The following is an 18589-nucleotide window of genomic DNA, read 5'->3' on the forward strand; positions in this document are numbered from 1 at the left end:
GAAGGCCTGTGAACGTAATCAATTAAAAACGGGCAAACCGAGAACCATTAACTACCTGGATAAAATCTAAATACACACACACACACACACACACACACACACACACACACACACACACACACACACACACACACACACACACACACAGAAATAACAAACTGTTGTTCTGATGCCGAACAGTATAGACACAGCTTGGCAGTATTTTAGCTGCTGAAGTTATACAGTGAACAAAAAGGGGAGAAATGTACTCTGTGTACAACAAACTACTGTTGCTGTGGTAATGGCACCTTAAAATAGTTTCCACTGTATGACACACAAGTGCACACAACTAAGTCTCCCAGATAGTTTTAGTGACTGCATCGGTTCATATAAAGTCAATACAAATAATATGTTTAAAGTGTGCACACTCGTTTCCTAAACACGTGCTTCATGAACAAGAGAGTTGAAGAAGAGAGTGCATGTGGGGTGGTGTGGGTGGTGGAAACCAGCGTCAGAGGTGATTTGTGACAGAAGGTTTCCAAGATGGCAGTGAGACCTGCTATGATGTAAGGTTTGGAGATGCTGACACTGACAAAAACACATGAGGCCGAGCTGAAGATGTTAAGATTTTCATTGGGAGTGAGCAGACTGGGATTAGTAATGATGAGTACATCAGAGGGACAGCTCAGGTTGTTATTTAGAAACAAATGTACAGCAGCAAGGCTGAGATGCTTTGGGCATGTGCAAAGGAAAGACAGTGGATTCAGTGGACAAAGGATGCTGGATATGGAGCTGCAAGGCAGGAGGAAAAGAGGAAGACCTCAGAGAAGATTCATGGTGTAGTGACGGAGGACATGCGGAGGGTTAGTGTGACAGAGGAGGATCCTGGGTACAGGGTGAGACGGACACAGATAATCTGCTGTGCTGTGAACAGGATCAGTCGAAGAAGAAATGTATGGTGTGTGTGTTAAAAACACCGAAATACCTCAAATTTAGCACAATGTGGGGATGCAGAAATATAAAATGTAAAGCTCAGTGAAAAGGAAGAAAGGAAAACTACAGCAAGGTGTGATAGTCAACCTGAAGACTGTATGTGGCTCCATGAGCTCACACTCCTGCAATAAACCAAAGTTCTCTGATGGTTAAGTGGAAAGAAACGATGGAGTCTCCTCATGATCAGGTCCTCATCATCTCCCTTCTCCACTCCAACCGTTCACGGCAGATGGCTGCCTCTCCCTGAGCCTGGTTCTGCAGTAGCTTTCTTCCTGTTAAGAGGGAGTTTTTTCTTCCTGCTGTTGCCAAGATTGTTGAGGTTTCTATATATTATTGTGGGGTCTTTACCTTACAATATAAAGCACCTTGAGGTGACTGATGTTTTGATTTGGTGTTACATGAATTAGTTGAACTTTATCTTCAGTGGACACTTTGATGATATTAACGCTGCAGGATTTATTTGCTAACTTTGTTCCCTTTACACTTTGTCGCTCTGCTTTTATTGTTACATCAAGCTTTCCACCTCAGGCAGTTGTGTTTTTCTTTTCTTTTTCAAATATTTTCTTTTTTTATGCAATTGATTTTTATTGTAAATATGCATAAAACAATGCCATGGTTCCTGGGTTGTTTTGGAGGCAGAGCTTGTATGACTGTACGGTGCAGCTGCACTGCTAAAATCTCAGCCAAAGAAAAAGGCAAATAAATAAATCAAATTTTCAATTGGAGACAAATGATAGAAATCAAAATCAAAATCAAAGGCCTCTGTTATTTCCAATGACAGATACTAATAAAAAGTAAATAATGCAGCTTTTTTATGATGTCAGAGAGAAAATGAGCTCATCCTGTAGAGGAAGCAGGAAATCATCCCACCATGTCCTCTCCCACTCTCTGAAAAGAGCCGGTGACGGGGATCGATTTACATTCTGAATAAAACAATTAAAGGGTCTGGACTCACGGGGAAAATGAGAAAATGAGGCAGGTTCAAATGATTCGTGGAAACTCTAATCGGATTAGCGTGATCAGATTTTATTCAGGAATCACCATGACACTGATGCAGCGATGATGAAGAGGACTTTCTCTGTGCAAAGATATTGAATTAAGTAATGTTTAGTTCCTGTCTGTTCACTGACAAGTCCACCATCAGATCCAGCTGGCTGCTCAGCCATAACATGCACATGAAGCTAAACCCTAAGCACAGAAATCTCTTTGTTATTCTCTTTGTTATAGTCCACGTTTTGTCTTTCGAGCTAAATCTCCTGGCGGTTACTCATCTTGGCCGAGCTGACTTCTTTCCAGTCGTCTCCATTCTGTTTAACGTTGATGCAGAACGACTTTCCACGCCAGTGACGACGCAGACAACAGAACTCTTGTTTAAAAAAAAAAAAAGAAGTCACTCAAATGAGGACGGTGAGCTGCCAGCAGTGACAGATTGGAGCTGCCTTATGGTAGCAGTGGGAGAGAACGTGCACGCTCATAACTGAAGCCGACAGAACAAAGAGAACTTGTAAGTTGGCACGCCGAGCGACCAAACTTTCCCTCCCTTAACCCCAACTCATCATTCTGCCCTCACTTCAAAGACATCAGTCTCACCGAGCTGACAAATTCTCCCTGTGACGTTTAATTATTTCTGCATGCAACATTTGTTTGGATGTTTGCAGCAGGTTTGAGCCCTTATGTGCAATATTTGATAAATCCTTTACTATTTGTTGCGGATGGCAGCATGAAGCTTCATCCACAATAAAACGTCTCTGTCTTCGTGCATTTCACTGCCTCTGCATTAGTCACATTATCTGTCATTTTCACACTTTGCAGCTAGTCTTCCCACAGCTACACTACTCACCGCCAACAACTGGCCTTTGTCCAGTTGTTGGTAGCTCCCCAGGGGCCTCTGTAAAAAGGTGTGAGGAAGACAAAGTGGCTCCTTAGCTCTAAATATGACAGAACTGGCTGAGACTAAGGCTACGTCCACACTAATGTTTCATTTGAAAACGCATCGTTTTCTCTCCGTTTTGGCCTCCCGTCCACACTGAGACGGCATTTTCCCCGAAGGAAAACGTTTCAATGTGGACACACAACTCTGTGAATACAACTGAAAACGTTAGTGTGGATGCGGAGTGTTTTCAGACGAAAACGCCATTTTCAAATCTATCCGGGCTAGTGTGGACGTAGCCTAAGGTGGAAGAACCTTATCCTTGAGGGCTAAAGCCTAGAGACTGGTCTGCAACCATCTGGCAACCACCAGTCATGGGGGAAATTTGTTTTGGACAATTGGTTGCAAGTGGTTGCCACAGGCTGATGGCAGTTGTTGGGAAAATAATTCCTAAAGTCTCAGTCACTCACACCTACAGATTGCTCAGTGAGCCCCTGGCAAAATGTGTATTCTCCAACCAGTTGGCAAAAACCTCAGCCCGCCTGCTTTGGTCTCTAGCACTTAAACACGAAAAATTGCAATCAATTGCAAACAAAGCAATTCCTATGACAGTTCACATAATGAGAGTCAGCAACCTGCAGGAACCACTGACAACCAGCTGGAAATTATTGCTCCCGAGAAACCAGTAGCTGTATCACATCAGTGTGGCGGACAACTATCACACATGATAAACCTCATTAAACAGATTTTCAGTAACTAACACATAAAAATGCTGAGCTCTTTTTTAATGTAAATATCCGTTTGAGGCACAGATCCTCAGAGATCATCTGTGCTTATGATTTGTCATCACGAAGAGGTTGAAGTATGCCAGTCAGTATTGATTCAGAGAGAGCGCAGATGAGCATGAACTTAATTTGGACCTCTTTCATCCAGTTATTCGTCAGCTGACTGAGGCGGGAGCTGATGGAAGCGAGTGAGATGAAGTCGGGCGATGAGAGAAAGACCACAAGAGATAGATAAATAGATAAAAGACAGAAGGAGGAGGGAGTCGTGTAAGTGAAGGAGAGAGCTCTGCTGGCAGCAAACCAGAGTGATGGGAGTGTAGAGTTACAGGAAGGCCAGAGTTAAAAGCAGTAACACAACTGCTAATGTAACACAACCCCACTTTTCTTCTGCCAGAAAACACAAAGACAAACACTGCTTGGCTACTTTCCACCCACCAACTCCTGCTGGCATCTAGTCATACAGATAGCTAGTGGAGATTTACTTTAATAAAACCTTCCACAATCACAGTGTCACAATCATATAGGAACATTACAGCTGAACCTAATTACAAACACCGCATCATTCATCATGAGTCCCAAAAAGCAGCTTTAACCTAAGCTTAACCAACCGTGTCTGGATGCCAGCATCAAAATCTTTAACAACTTGTAAGCTACGCATATCAGCTCAAATGTAATAAAAAACAACAATAAAAAAGATGTGTGAAAAAAATGTGACTTCCCAATTTTAATGTTGAGATAAGAAGAAATAAATACTACACAGTAAACAGTGGTTTAGTTATTACAGATCTTCCTGTATCCAGACTGTAATGTTAAATCCTGGATGCAGCAGTGCTGTTCTCGAGTGCTCCGGTTCCTTTCAGCTGTCCAGCTTGCCAGTAATTCTGGACAATTTGGCATGAAGTCTGGTGGGAGCGCCACTGCTGTGCCAGAAGTTACAAGAGGAACAATCCATTTACCAGCTCCTGCCACACTCAGTCTTATTTGCTTTGCATGTTTCCTATCATTTCAACTTCTAGATTAGCATGTAAAAAAAAACAGATTTCATGCATCGATTGGTTAAACTTCTGATAAAAACTCATCTAGCTTGACAAGAAACCATCCATCAACCACAAGCTAAAAATGGAAAAGCTGGCAGCATCACTGAGGGGTAAGTTTCACTGGCCAACTGATTGCACCCAGAGAGTACGTGTGGATGCACTATGTGGGGTTTTTGCTTCATAGCTAAGAGGTTTGTAGGACGAGTGCTTGGGGCAAAGTACTGTGTTGTTTATTTGCAGATTATTTGCATCAGAAACTATTCGATAAACTACATCATTTTTATTTTTAAGCTTTTACATCTAAAGGTTTCTGACCTCTTCAACAGTCACATGAGATTTGTTCCACAATTTAGTTTTATTAATTACTTTTATAGCCAAACTTTTTTATCCAGTAGCTATTTCAGCAATTCAGACTTAACCATTGCTTTGTCTGTTACTGGAATGCATTTAGGTTGGGAATCAGCTGTGTCCCAGCAAAATCTCAAGCTACTGCATTTAGTACTGGCTAAATTTAGATTGATATTAATCGAATTTTTTTTCTACCCACAATGTTAAAACATTTTAAGCCCAAATACAAGCTCAGGTGTGCATTTTGCAGGCGTGTCTGGACATGCAGCATGCACAGCAATTTTAACTGACTGAGTCATCGTTACTGACAGTTTGGCTAAAAAGCAAAACAGAGAAATCTGATTTGGTTTTGGTCAATAGAGACATGTTTTACTTTTAGATTGTGTACTAGGAACACACTGTTTAAAATGATTTTTAATCTATTTACCACTACTACATTTTGAAATTCAGAAGAATGCAAATGTGCAGCAAGCCTGTTTTAAATAATTAATTTTTATTATTTGCATGAATAGGGAATCACTTTTACACCTTAAAACATATTTGAGATTCAAAATGTGGACTGAAATAAAACATTTTGACAAACGTTTCTTATTGTTACATTTTTAGCATTAGCTGTAGTCATGTCAGTGTCACACATTGCACTATGATAAAGCCAAAAATATTAGACCAAGCGATGAGAGTTCTTGCAGGACGCCTGAATGTGCGATCGGAGTGAGTCTGTCCAAACATGTCCCTGATGTTTGCCATTTTCTACTTTTTGGCTAAATATCTCAAGCTATTATTATTATGACTATCAAGCTATTTCCACTTATCCAAATGAAAAAGTCATTTTTAGCTACATTCTGATTTTCTAAAAAATTTAGCCAAGCATTATTCATCCCATTTTACGGTTTATCTTTAGTAGATATGTCACTTGGCTGATTCACTTTTAGCTAACTATATCAGTTTTAATATGGTAGTATCACTATTCATGTGAAGCAGATAGCTAGGTTTTAAAAAACCGAGGGTGTACACTGTTCTATGAAACAGTGACTGGACACAGTGGACAGTTTGCAAACCTTGCAGGTTACAGGTGTGGCCACCTTTCGCCCTAATTCTTTGTAAATATACGGCTAAACAGCTGCTGCAGATTTGTCAGCTGTACAACAAGCAAATCACCTGTTCCACCTCCCAAAGGCGCTCTACTGCATTGAGATCTGGTGACTGTGGAGGTCATCTGAGAACATTAATTAGTTGATTAAATCTTTGTAACCAGTGTTGGGTGTAACAGTGTAACGTTGGGTGTAAGTAATGCAGTGCATGACTACTATTATGTAGTTACTTGTTCTTTAGTTATGATACAAATAAATAACAATGTCAGACAAACACGCCTTTTTCTTCCAGCACACCTGCGCCACAATCAGCTGATTTCAGTTTGTATGTCAGGAGGAGGAAAATGGTGGAGTGAGACAACTTTGGCTCTTTGTAAGCACCTGCCCAGGGGGCATGCTAACGCTAAGCTAGCCAAGACCCCAGAGTGATGATAAAGCTGAGCGTGTGCTGACCCCAGCCCGGCAGCCAGAGCCTGAACTTCAGCAGCTGATAAAGACAGTGATGAACAGTCAGGCTTGCAGCACCGCCTCCTTTCTTCCTGTACATGTTTCCAAAGTACAATCACCACTTTAAAGTCTTAACCTTTTAAGACCTACCATAGAGCCAAGTCCGCCAGAGCTTATATTATATTTTTACATGCTGTAGAGCCATTTTTGGGAGCATTTCAAGTTGATATACATCAATACAACCATTATAGCCCAAATTTTAATAATATGTCTGCATTAAGTGCATAGTAATTACATAAATTGCAAAAAAGTGCAATAAACTACAAAAAAAATTAAAATCATTTTTGTTTTTTTAACATATATTTCTAGTTAGTGAAATTTAAGAGGCTTATCCCTCAAAACTGTAAATACAAAAAAGTTGCACAAAATAGTTTCCCACCACAGAAAATTTATTTTGAGTGTCTTCATAGTTTTATTTTTGAAATACACCAATTTCTATACACTGCAGGAAAAACGAAAATAAATATTATAATGCAAATTTGCAAAAAGAACTCATATTGTACTGCATCAAAATAAACTATTTCCAGCAGTGCAATATGAGTCCTAAGCATCCCAGAAACAACACAGAAAGTCATAAAGTCAAACATAACTTTTAAAAACACAAGTATAGGCTCATAAGGCCCTGATGGTAAAAAACTACATTTCCGCAAAATGACGTCACTTCCGGTTTCGGGCAGGACATGGCGGACATGCGATAGAAAGTGTTACGAACAGCTGATTGGATCGGCAAAGCGTGTTTCTGGAATATTATGTTTTTGTTGCTGCAAGTGCTTTTCATGCAGTTTTTGCAAAGCTATATGTGGAAGGAAACTGTGACCTAGGACAAGCTGATGGCATAAGATTTAAGTACAACTCCTCCGGTTGTATATGCAAAACAATTTATTGCGCTAGCTTATGTGGTTGCAGTGCTACCTGCATTTAAAAATAGTTACGCAAAACGGAGCGTGCCCACTCCGACCGACTTTAAAGGGTTAATAGACTGATTTTCCATTTTTGCTTTGTGTTCATAATAAGGACTTTTGTTGATAAAATTACTTTTAAGAAAGGTAACAATAATGTGTAATAGATTACTTTTTTTTTTACTAACAACCTCAAAACAGTTTGTGACCTAGCATATTATCTTGCATGGTCAGTAACTATACTCAGCGGTGTTGTGATGCTGAATTTGTACCGATGGGCTCAACCACCACCAGCAGCCTGAACCTTTGAGACGAGGCAGGATGGCGCCGTGTTTTGATGCTGTTTCATGCCACTGTTAATGTGCCAGCATGGTCTTCTGCTGCCGTCCATCTGCTTCAAGGCTGGATGTGTTGTACATTCATAGATGCTCTTCTGCATACCCTGACTGTAGCGAGCGTTTAGTGAGATAGTCCTCCCTTCCTATCAGCTCAAATTCTCCTCAGACTGATACTGAGAAATACTCAGACCAGCCGAGCTGGCACTAATAGCCATGCTACGTTCAAAGTCACTTAAATCACCTTTATTCCCCATTCTGATGCTCAGTTTGAACGTCAGATCATATCAGTCACGTCTACTTGCTCAAACACACTGAGTTGCTGCTTTTTGTTAAAAAGCAGTTGTATGGAACAAAGTGGCCAAAGACAGCACATTACATTTAAAGTTTATGATGTCGATGCTTCAGCTATACCTTTTCAGAAACAGCTGGTTAAGTTCATAAACAATATTTACAGTTTAAAAGCTGTACGTGTGATAAGGCCCCTGATTAAACCTGTGACTATATGTGCAGGATGAGCTGTTGGAAATGTGCTATAAAAAATTAACTTGACCTTGACCTTAAGCCTTCATTAGTGGTTGCTGCTTGATTGGACTGTGCTTAAAATACAAATAAATAAAAATATTAGCATACTTTGAATTGCTTTTCACAGGTAGAGTAACAGGTAGGTCACAAAATAACTACCAGTAAATACTGAAAACAACAATGGCAGCAAAAAGAATGCAAAGAATTCAGCAAATCACAGACATATCTATCCATCTCTACTGAAAATCTTTGAGTGTATTTTTGATGTCAACAGCTTTTATTCACTGTCATACTCTTTTTTTTTTTCAATACTTGTTTGGCGAAGGCTGTTTATATTCTTTGCTTTTAAAAATAGCGACAGACTCGATGGGGAGCCTGAAGGATGGCGCACCTTTGATCAAACCTCAATAAACAGAAAGCCACAGCCGCTCAATCAAGATGACTCATCTTCTTGTTGTTCCTGTGGGTTATAATGCTGACACAAGGGACACACACACACACGGATAAACTCCTCTGGGTCCTTGGACCAGGCTTTCATGAGTCAAATCACACAGGTAATTAAACCCAAGCCAAAGAGTGCAGCTCTAATATTAGCTCCCTGCACATGATGGGGGAGCTGGTGCTAATATTAGCTCTCAGCTTGCTTGTTGCCGGCGCTGTGCACTAGCAGCTATGATTTCAGCAACATGACAGGTTGTGCACATTAAAAACCCGAGGGGAGATTTGGAGGTTTGTGTTAAGTTAATGGATGGTGAGGGATATTCAGAGGCATTCACACTGCAACGCGAAGCACCCTTATCATTCTCTCACTCATGGACTATCGATTTATCCGCATGTACTATTATGTTACATCATGTACTGTATCTGGCAGAACTGCCTACTCTTATAAATTCCCAAGAAATGGCTGAAAGCTCACCGTCACACCACAAACGTGTCGCTTAAACCCTGTGAACTCTGCTGAATCATAATTAACCAAGCAGCGACTGAAGAGGATGAACCAAAATGAAAGAAAGCTGTGCCAGAGCTTTCTTCGAAGCACGACTTTGTTGTTTGCACTCGATACAAGGCCGGATCGCTTCCTTTCCTTCTCACGGTGCCTTCAAAGGCATTTTCAGACAAAAGCTGATTGGTCCTCTGACTCATGCAGAGGCAGCAGCAGTGCGTATGAGGAGATGCAGAGAGGCTTATTGGTAAAGAAAAGAAGGGGGAGACATTCAATCAGCACCACGTTGGCCGTGACCTTGCTGCTGCTACAACTCCTCCACTCACTACCTTGACTCAGTGAATGAAGAACCACACTTAGACCAAAACACTAAACAAGTAACGAGACAACAAACTGTTCTTTCCTCGAATCGCAGGAAAGTACGATGTTGCGTTATGCAACAGTGACAGAAATGGAGTGCCGCTTTCACCTGCTCATGTCTCATATAGCTGCATATTTGCTGCAACCTCTCAGGTAAGAGAAATGAAGGAAAAATGCACAAGTGTAGAAAAACTGCAGTTGTTCTTGTGGCCACCTGAGTCAGTGCCCACAGACTCCCCCAGTGACTGTCAAAATGCCCAAGCGCACTGCAAAATAAACATTTTTATAGCCTGGTTTTGTTTTCTATGGATGTTTATTTCTATGAACCCGTTTAGCTTAAATTACCAACATGTCAGCTAGGCCTCATCTCTGCCAATTTCAGTAATTGAACTGGACTTTGCTAACGTGTTAGTGGCGCTTTGAAGCATTTTCAAAGAATTCTCTGACAAAAAAATATTGCCGCTTTAATGAGTAAAAGTCTGATACTTTGATGAATCTGTTCTTTAGAATTAATGAGCACCAGCACAGTGTGTGGACTCAGCTTTCTAACTAAGTTTGCTAGAGTAAGCTGACAATACCCATCCATCTTCTTACATCGCAGTGGTGCTGGAGCCTAACCCATTTGTCATAGGGCAAGAGGATGGCTAACACAGAGAGAATCACCAATTAACCTAACGACCCTCAGCTTTTAGACTGTGGGAGGAAGCAGGAGTACTCAGAAAGAACCAGCAGACAGATCATGGATTCAAACTCAACGCTACACTACAACAGCATTCAATCTATGCAAGCAATCTATGGATTGCATGCATAGATTAAACAAGATCACTATTCCACTAACAGTTACCGCATGCAACATCATATGTTTGGTTAACACAACCACTGTGTGCTGTCACCAGTTTCTGAACTTTTTGATTATCTCACCTTGATTTGCTCATTGGTATCAAAAGTAATAACGGTAAATGAAACTTTATGGGCTTGCAGAAGTGATTAAAAATCAACTTGAAACAGAAAAAACACCTGCAAAGCTCACACTAATCCATGCAAATGTTTTAGAGCAATTTTACAAGACAACCTCCCAGAGACATTAGAGAGTAAATGGATCCATCTACCACATTCATGACTATTTATGACAAGATATTTTGCCTAGAGACTATCAGAGCCGTATTAGCATCTGCAAAGCCAGCGTGGTTTAAAAGTGTAGTACTCATGTATTGATCCAAACAGCATTATGGGTATTAATAGAATTTCATGCCTGTGGGGATCGCAGACCCATCAGTTTGAAGCTGCTCCTCAGTCAGTCATGTCTGTCGTGCCCATCTCTGAGCTCACTGTGGTTTTTATGAAATGTGTTTTCAGATGCATTTTCGAGCCACCAACTTCTTTGAAATCTCACAAAACAACTCCCACATCAAAGCTAATCCAAAGCCAATTTTGCCAGCGTTCAACCTTGCACGCTCTGCCCCGCTGAGGAGTCATTTTCCATCTAATGGTTAAATGTACCAGACTTTAGAGAGGGCAGCAGCTCGGTCAAAAGCATTTTTTCATATCAAATGGTAAATGGTAAATGGCCTGTATTTATATAGCGCTTTACTAGTCCCTAAGGACCCCAAAGCGCTTTACATATCCAGTCATCCACCCATTCACACACACATTCACACACTGGTGATGGCAAGCTACATTGTAGCCACAGCCACCCTGGGGCGCACTGACAGAGGCGAGGCTGCCGGACACTGGCGCCACCGGGCCCTCTGACCACCACCAGTAGGCAACGGGTGAAGTGTCTTGCCCAAGGACACAACGACCGAGACTGTCCAAGCCGGGGCTCGAACCGGCAACCTTCCGATTACAAGGCGAACTCCCAACTCTTGAGCCACAAGAGTGGCTCAAGAGTTTAAACCATTTTCTAGATAAACCAAAACTACCCATGCCAACCAACGGACTTGGGAGGACTGCACATCCATAGTGAGAGGTTAAGATGAAAGCAAACTTTGACTGCAAACCTCCAGACAATAAAAAGGTCTCATGTCTACAGGAAGGAACAGTGGACAATGTGCACACATCTGGGGCAACATTAGCATTTATTTGGAGTCGGGCTTTTCGCCATCAGACGACGATCACTTTTTTTAGCTCTCCACAGCAGATCCCTCTGCATGTTTGACTTTTGTCTCTGGCTGAAATCAAATCAGTGACCTTTCATTTACCAAGCAAACATGTTAACCACTAGGCTATGGAGACACACTGGGGTAGATGGAGCTTGTTTCCAAAAGTAAACAGTTCAAACTGAATGAAACTGTGAGAGACTTTTAACTTTCAAGGAGGTGTGAAAGCGTACTGGGTAAGAGACGTTTGTCCCTGAACATGAGTTTTTATCTGTTCGATCTAAGTGTGCATAAAATAATAAAAAAAACACTCACTCAGAAGAACTCAGAAGTTTGAGACCTGTAGGTCACTCACTTTAAACTTATTTAAAATATAATTTTTACCTTTTTTTTAATTTTTTTATAAAGCTCTGTTTTCATTCTGACATGAATATGGAGAAAAGTCCCTTTTTCATGACTATCTCGCTTTTCTCGCACTGGCAGTAAATGCAGCGTATTCTCACTTTGGTGCAATTCGACATCGCTGCATTCCTTTTAAGTTTGAAGTCAGATAATGGATGACTGCTATGTTCTAGTAGTAGTATTTCTCTTCTCAGCCCCAACTGGCTGCAACACAACCCACCTGTTTGGTTTTTTACATTAAAAATACCACTGCAGCGCCTTCATTCATAGAGCCCGGCCTGTTTTGTGAGTCACAAATGCACAACAGTTCTGCAGTTTTGCTCATGTTTACAAGTGCTGCTGCCATCTTGAATTATGAAGTCTGGGTTGGTGTGGAAAGTCTGATTTGAGGGGGCGTTCCCATTGAAATCTCCATCTGGGAACTGGGAAATTACAACTTCACACTTTACAGCTGCACGTGTAATGCAGCTCTTGCACTTGGGAGCTGCCAGACTAAAAAGCAGCTAATGCACTGGATATCCACATCCCTCGGTGGAAAGAAAGTTGCAGAGATATGGTGCGTGTGTGAAAAATGGCTAATAATGCTGATTTGAGCAGCAGAGAGAGGCGATACCTTTGGGTTTCTCCAATATTAATAATATTAATTTGCAACACTAAAAAATATTTATCCATTATGATGCAAGTTAAAGCAAAGCACAGCAGAGAAGGGCTCTTTAACAGTCTAAAAATGTCACAACTTCTTTAAGTATTTAGGTCTTCTATCCATGTTCGACAACATTTAAATTTATTTTGTATTAATTAACTTTTAAAAAACTGACAACAGTGTAATGATAAGTGCACTTGACCACATTCAAAATTTTACAGCTAGAAAATGATTATATCGTGAATATATGATTTATAAGTAACTACTTACCCTGAACGGTCGCCATGCTTTAGAGTACAGCAGCTCAGTAATGGTATACACGAGTCCAGGAGGGGCTGCACGCATTGACATGCCCACACAAACTGATTATACAAAAATATGCAGTCCCTCTTCTCACACATGTAATGTCATTCATGGTTTCACACTTACCCTCTCATCCACCCACACAAACACACACAATATAGTGTAGAGCGCCACTTTTTCCCGTGCATTAGTCATCTGTCTGCAAGTCTTACAGCATGACATGCACATCTGTATTATCGGCATCATTGTGCAGGGCTGCCAGCTGCCTCAGTAGTGGCTCTTTATCACCCTGCGCTGTCAGCAGAAACCTGAGACACTCACAGCTACATTTGTACTACAGAGACTCACAAAATCTTGCCTCTCCTCTCCACTGTCCTCCTCCCCCCTCCATCTCAATCTCACACTCACCTCTCCTCCTCTCACAGCCATTTCATCCATACAGGATTTACACCTCCCACATGGTTTATCTCGTCTCATCCTTTCTCCTCTCTCCTCTTCACCTCCTTCCTTCCTTCCTTCTCTCCAGCTGAGCAGTTAGTGCAGACCTGTCCAACCAGCACAACCAGCTACATGCTCACACTCAGCCAATTAGCACACTCATAAACACCCACAGTCCTGCCCCTTTCCCGCCCCTCTGCCTGTCACACACATGCTGAGTCAGTGTGGAGTGTTTTTATGGAGCTTGGGAGGTGCTGCGAGGAGGAACGTGCAAGACGGCGGGGGCGTGAAGTGTTTAAAGGCACTGCTACAACCACCCCCACCTCCACGTAGGAAGCAGTTCAAAATAAAAGTGGCAGATGTAAGAGGTTGAAAAGATGCAAGGGCATGCGGTATCCTCTGCAGGGTAGTGACATCACGAGCAGGTGTGAACCTCTCCTCTGAAACAATATGGTGGTAAATGGAAAAGATCCACTGACGTCACAACATTAGACACATAAAACATTTTAAAGATAAATCAAAGTGAGATTATTCACAAAAAGATGGAAATAGCTCATGTATAACACCTTGGATTTTGAGACTACAAGCGTTTTATATATTCTAATGAGAAAAGATACATTTTATACATATAAAGCAGCTTCTGTGGTACATTTTTCTGGATGTGTCTGTAGTGGTTAATGCATTTGCCTAAAATGTTAAAAATCCTCAGTTTGAGACCAGATTTCTAAAAATCCTTTGTTCAAAACAAACGTTGTCATCTTTTATTCACATAAAACTATTCTGCTGCTAACCTGTAATTATATAGTGGCGCCACAGACTGTATATAAAAGATGGACCTAGCTGCTGGAATGTCACTCACAGGTAAAGACATCCTGTTATGAAGTCTTCTGCTGAGATCTTCGTATTTTGGCATGATGGTTGTCTAAAAGCTTTTAAACCAATTAGCACAGTGGTTCTTAACCTTGTTGGAGGTACCGAACCCCACCAGCTTCATATGCGCATTCACTGAACCCCTCTTTAGTGAAAAATAAAATGTGATTTTTTTACTGGTGCACAAAATGAGCCATGGCGAAGGCTCTGCCGAACCCCTGAGACCGACTCACCGAACCCCTAGGGTTCGATCGAACCCAGGTTAAGAACCACTGAATTAGCATATCTTGGATAATTCTCATTTGTGACTCTAATAAAGAATAGCAGAGAATGGAATAGAATAGAATAGAATAGAACTTTATTAAGCCCTTGGGGAGGTCCCCTTAGGGAAATGATGGTTCTAGCAGCACAATAACAGTTCCTTACCCTAAACACCTTAAATACAAATAAGAAAAAAAAAATTACCAAGCAGGTGCAAATAATTAAGAATAGCATATTAAGACTAAAATTAATGTAATGTTTTACTCAGTATGAGCTGAAACTAGTGACTTAGCCCATTAACATATGTAAACTGTTTACCGAGGTCAGGTCTGAGGGACAAATGCAGGTTTAAGACACGTCGGTGTTGGATTCACGTTTCAGTATGTCCTTGTGCACAGTCTTTTTTTCTTATCCTTAGGTGAGACAGACAGGACTGCGCCTAAGTGCAGCTCTGCTCATAGGAGCAGACATTAGGAGCGACAACAGGGAGTTTTAATTCCCACTTCAGGCATCCTATATAAAAACCAGCAGGAGAGCACTGACTTATATTTAACCTCCTTTAAATACATCCACCAAATTTTAACCCACCTTTATGAAAGGAAAAGTATCAGGTGAACAGGTGAGGCTTCAGTTACACAGGCCTAGAGACCGTTCAGTGACTCGGTTGCTAGGAGTTGTTGGCTGACACCACATGGTGCTCCATCAAAATCCTCCCTGCAATTGCTTTGGTTGCTAGCATATTGCTGTCATCATCCATAGTTTGTATGGAAGACGCCAACCTGTCTGCAAACACTCACTTTACCCTCCAAGCTGTGGTGAAGCTCCAAAGTGCAGCATTGTCTACGTCTTTGCAACCAATATGACACCAGTGACTGCCAGCAACTTGCACAACCCCTCAATGAAATACACCTTTTCCTGGCAACTGTAACAATAAGTCTAATTAGACATCTCCCTCACCCAGCTGAACAGAGAGATTCATAAAAAGCTAAAAAAAGCTAAGTTGCTAAGGCTATAGCAGGGTTTAGAGCCAGCTACAAACCAGCAGCCTCGGTATGAGCAAAGGAGCAAAGCAGTTATAAGGAAAACTATGAAGAAGAGTGGAAGTTATAAATATACTGAAAAGTTATGTAAGTAACTGACATTTGTTTTGTTATATAAATCTGGTGCATCTGAATCAGAATCAGAATCAGAATCAGAATACTTTATTGATCCCTGGGGGAAATTATTTTTTGTTACAGTGCTCCATTTTAAACCAACATTAAGACAAGACAGACAATACACTAACTAAGAATAGTACAATATATACATATATATATACATACATACATACATACATACATAAGTCACTCATAAATAAATAGTTGGAAAAGAAACATGTGTAGTTGTAGCAGCAAACAGTGTGTTAAGTGGATGCGTTGTACAGGGAGATGGCCACAGGCAGGAATGATTTCCTGTGTCGTTCAGTGGTGCTTTTCGGTAATCTCAGTCTCTCACTGAACGTGCTCCTGTGACTGACCAGCATGTCATGGAGTGGGTGGGAGGTGTTATCCAACATTGTCTTTATCTTGGACAGCATCCGCCTCTCCGACACCACCTTGAGGGAGTCCAGCTCCATCCCCACAACATTGCTGGCCTTACGGATCAGTTTATTAAGTCTGTTGGCATCTGCGACCCTCAGCCTTTGGTTATTAAGATAAAATATGTCAGGTAAAGGTGGGTGTATAAAAGCTAATTTTCAGTTAAGTATTTGTCTCTTCACTAGCTGGATCCTTTACTTTTAGTTGTTTAGTTTTGTTCTATTATGCCACCCAGCAGCATCCTTCATGTTTTACTTCAAATTTGAGAAAAGTTAGTCCTTGAGACAGGCCTAATTTTGTGGCACAAACGGTCACTTTTGCTTCTAGTTGCTAAAAGTTGCCAAATGTCATTAATTTTCCACATCTATGGTCCCTACATCTCTTCCTTTGTGCATACCCCGTTACTCCACATTCACTGGATAACAATAGGTGATTAAAATATGAACACTGACTGGTTTATCTTTCTTTCTGACTATTAAGGACAGATAAACATGCTTTATTCAGTACGATGTGTAAATAGCAATTGAGTCCATAAACCCATCAAGAAAAGAGTTACGCCCCCTGCTGGCTATTAAAAAGAATGCACTGTCCTCCAACTTTTATATACAGTCTATGAGGACAGTACAACTCATCTAATTTTCTCCACAGTTACTTCATAACAAGCTGAAAAATTCACATTTATACTTAATATTTAGCTAATCTGGGTCGTGTTATCTAACAGCTTGTATATTTGGAACATACAGCAATACCAGCATTTTCTTTTATTTTGCAGCAGCTTTTAAATAATTCAGTGACCACAAAACAGATGCTGCTGGAGAAGACTTATTGGATGCTGACACTATATAACAGATGTTCAATAATTTATGTGACATGAAGGAAGTTGAATGACACGTGAGCTCTTAAATCAGTCCTCTCATGTGAGCTGAACACATCAGAGATACAGTGGGGCAAAAAAGTATTTAGTCAGCCACCGATTGTGCAAGTTCCCCCACCTAAGATGATGACAGAGGTCAGTAATTTGCACCAGAGGTACACTTCAACTGTGAGAGACAGAATGTGAAAAAAAATCCATGAATTCACATGGTAGGATTTGTAAAGAATTTATTCGTAAATTAGGGTGGAAAATAAGTATTTGGTCACCTCAAACAAGGAAAATCTCTGGCTCTCACAGACCTGTAACGTCTTCTGTAAGAAGCTTTTCTGTCCCTCACTCGTTACCTGTATGAATGGCACCTGTTTGAACTCATCATCTGTATAAAAGACACCTGCCCACAGCCTCAAACAGTCAGACTCCAAACTCCGCCATGGCCAAGACCAAAGAGCTTTCGAAGGACACCAGGAAAAGTATTGCAGACCTGCACCAGACTGGGAAGAGTGAATCTACAATAGGCAAGCAGCTTGGTGTGAAAAAATCAACTGTGGGAGCAATCATCAGAAAATGGAAGACATACAAGACCACTGATAATCTCCCTCGATCTGGGGCTCCACGCAAGATCTCATCCCGTGGGGTCAAAATGATCATGAGAACGGTGAGCAAAGATCCCAGAACCACACGGGGGGACCTGGTGAATGACCTGCAGAGAGCTGGGACCAAAGTAACAGAGGTCACCATCAGTAACACACTACAACGGCAGGGAATCAAATCCCGCAGTGCCAGACGTGTTCCGCTGCTGAAGCCAGTGCATGTCCAGGCCCGTCTGAAGTTTGCCAGAGAGCACATGGATGATACAGCAGAGGATTGGGAGAATGTCATGTGGTCAGATGAAACCAAAGTAGAACTTTTGGTATAAACTCAACTCGTCGTGTTTGGAGGAAGAAGAATACTGAGTTGCATCCCAAGAACACCATACCTACTGTGAAGCATGGGGGTGGAAACATCATGCTATGGGGCTGTTTTTCTGCCAAGGGGACAGGACGACTGATCCGTGTTAAGGACAGAATGAATGGGGCCATGTATCGTGAGATTTTGAGCCAAAACCTCCTTCCATCAGTGAGAACTTTGAAGATGAAACGAGGCTGGGTCTTCCAACATGACAATGATCCAAAACACACCGCCCGGGCAACAAAGGAGTGGCTCCGTAAGAAGCATTTGAAAGTCCTGGAGTGGCCTAGCCAGTCTCCAGACCTCAACCCCATAGAAAATCTGTGGCGGGAGTTGAAAGTCCGTGTTGCTCGGCGACAGCCCCAAAACATCACTGCTCTCGAGAAGATCTGCATGGAGGAATGGGCCAAAATACCAGCTACTGTGTGTGCAAACCTGGTAAAGACCTATAGTAAACGTTTGACCTCTGTTATTGCCAACAAAGGTTATGTTACAAAGTATT

The 18589-nt window shown here is 41.4% G+C and overlaps 1 protein-coding gene across 3 annotated transcripts in view; it reads right to left on the reverse strand.

The window, feature by feature from the left end:
* LOC146627117 (uncharacterized) overlaps positions 1–13649 on the reverse strand; it is an 86845-nt gene extending 73196 nt beyond the window's left edge. For 2 of the 3 annotated variants that reach the window (XM_085361622.1, XM_085361619.1), the window contains exon 1: positions 13528–13649. The gene's annotated coding sequence lies outside the window, so the exon portion shown is untranslated. Of the gene's footprint in view, positions 1–13086; positions 13101–13527 lie in introns of those variants that run through there. The other variant, XM_085361621.1, reaches the window with a different exon arrangement.
* Between the last annotated feature and the right edge of the window lie 4940 nt (positions 13650–18589).

The sequence above is a fragment of the Diplotaxodon limnothrissa genome, linkage group LG8 (genome assembly GCF_057381915.1).
Source record: "Diplotaxodon limnothrissa isolate DT_005_m linkage group LG8, D_limnothrissa_male_GT1.1, whole genome shotgun sequence".
Lineage (NCBI taxonomy): Eukaryota > Metazoa > Chordata > Actinopteri > Cichliformes > Cichlidae > Diplotaxodon > Diplotaxodon limnothrissa.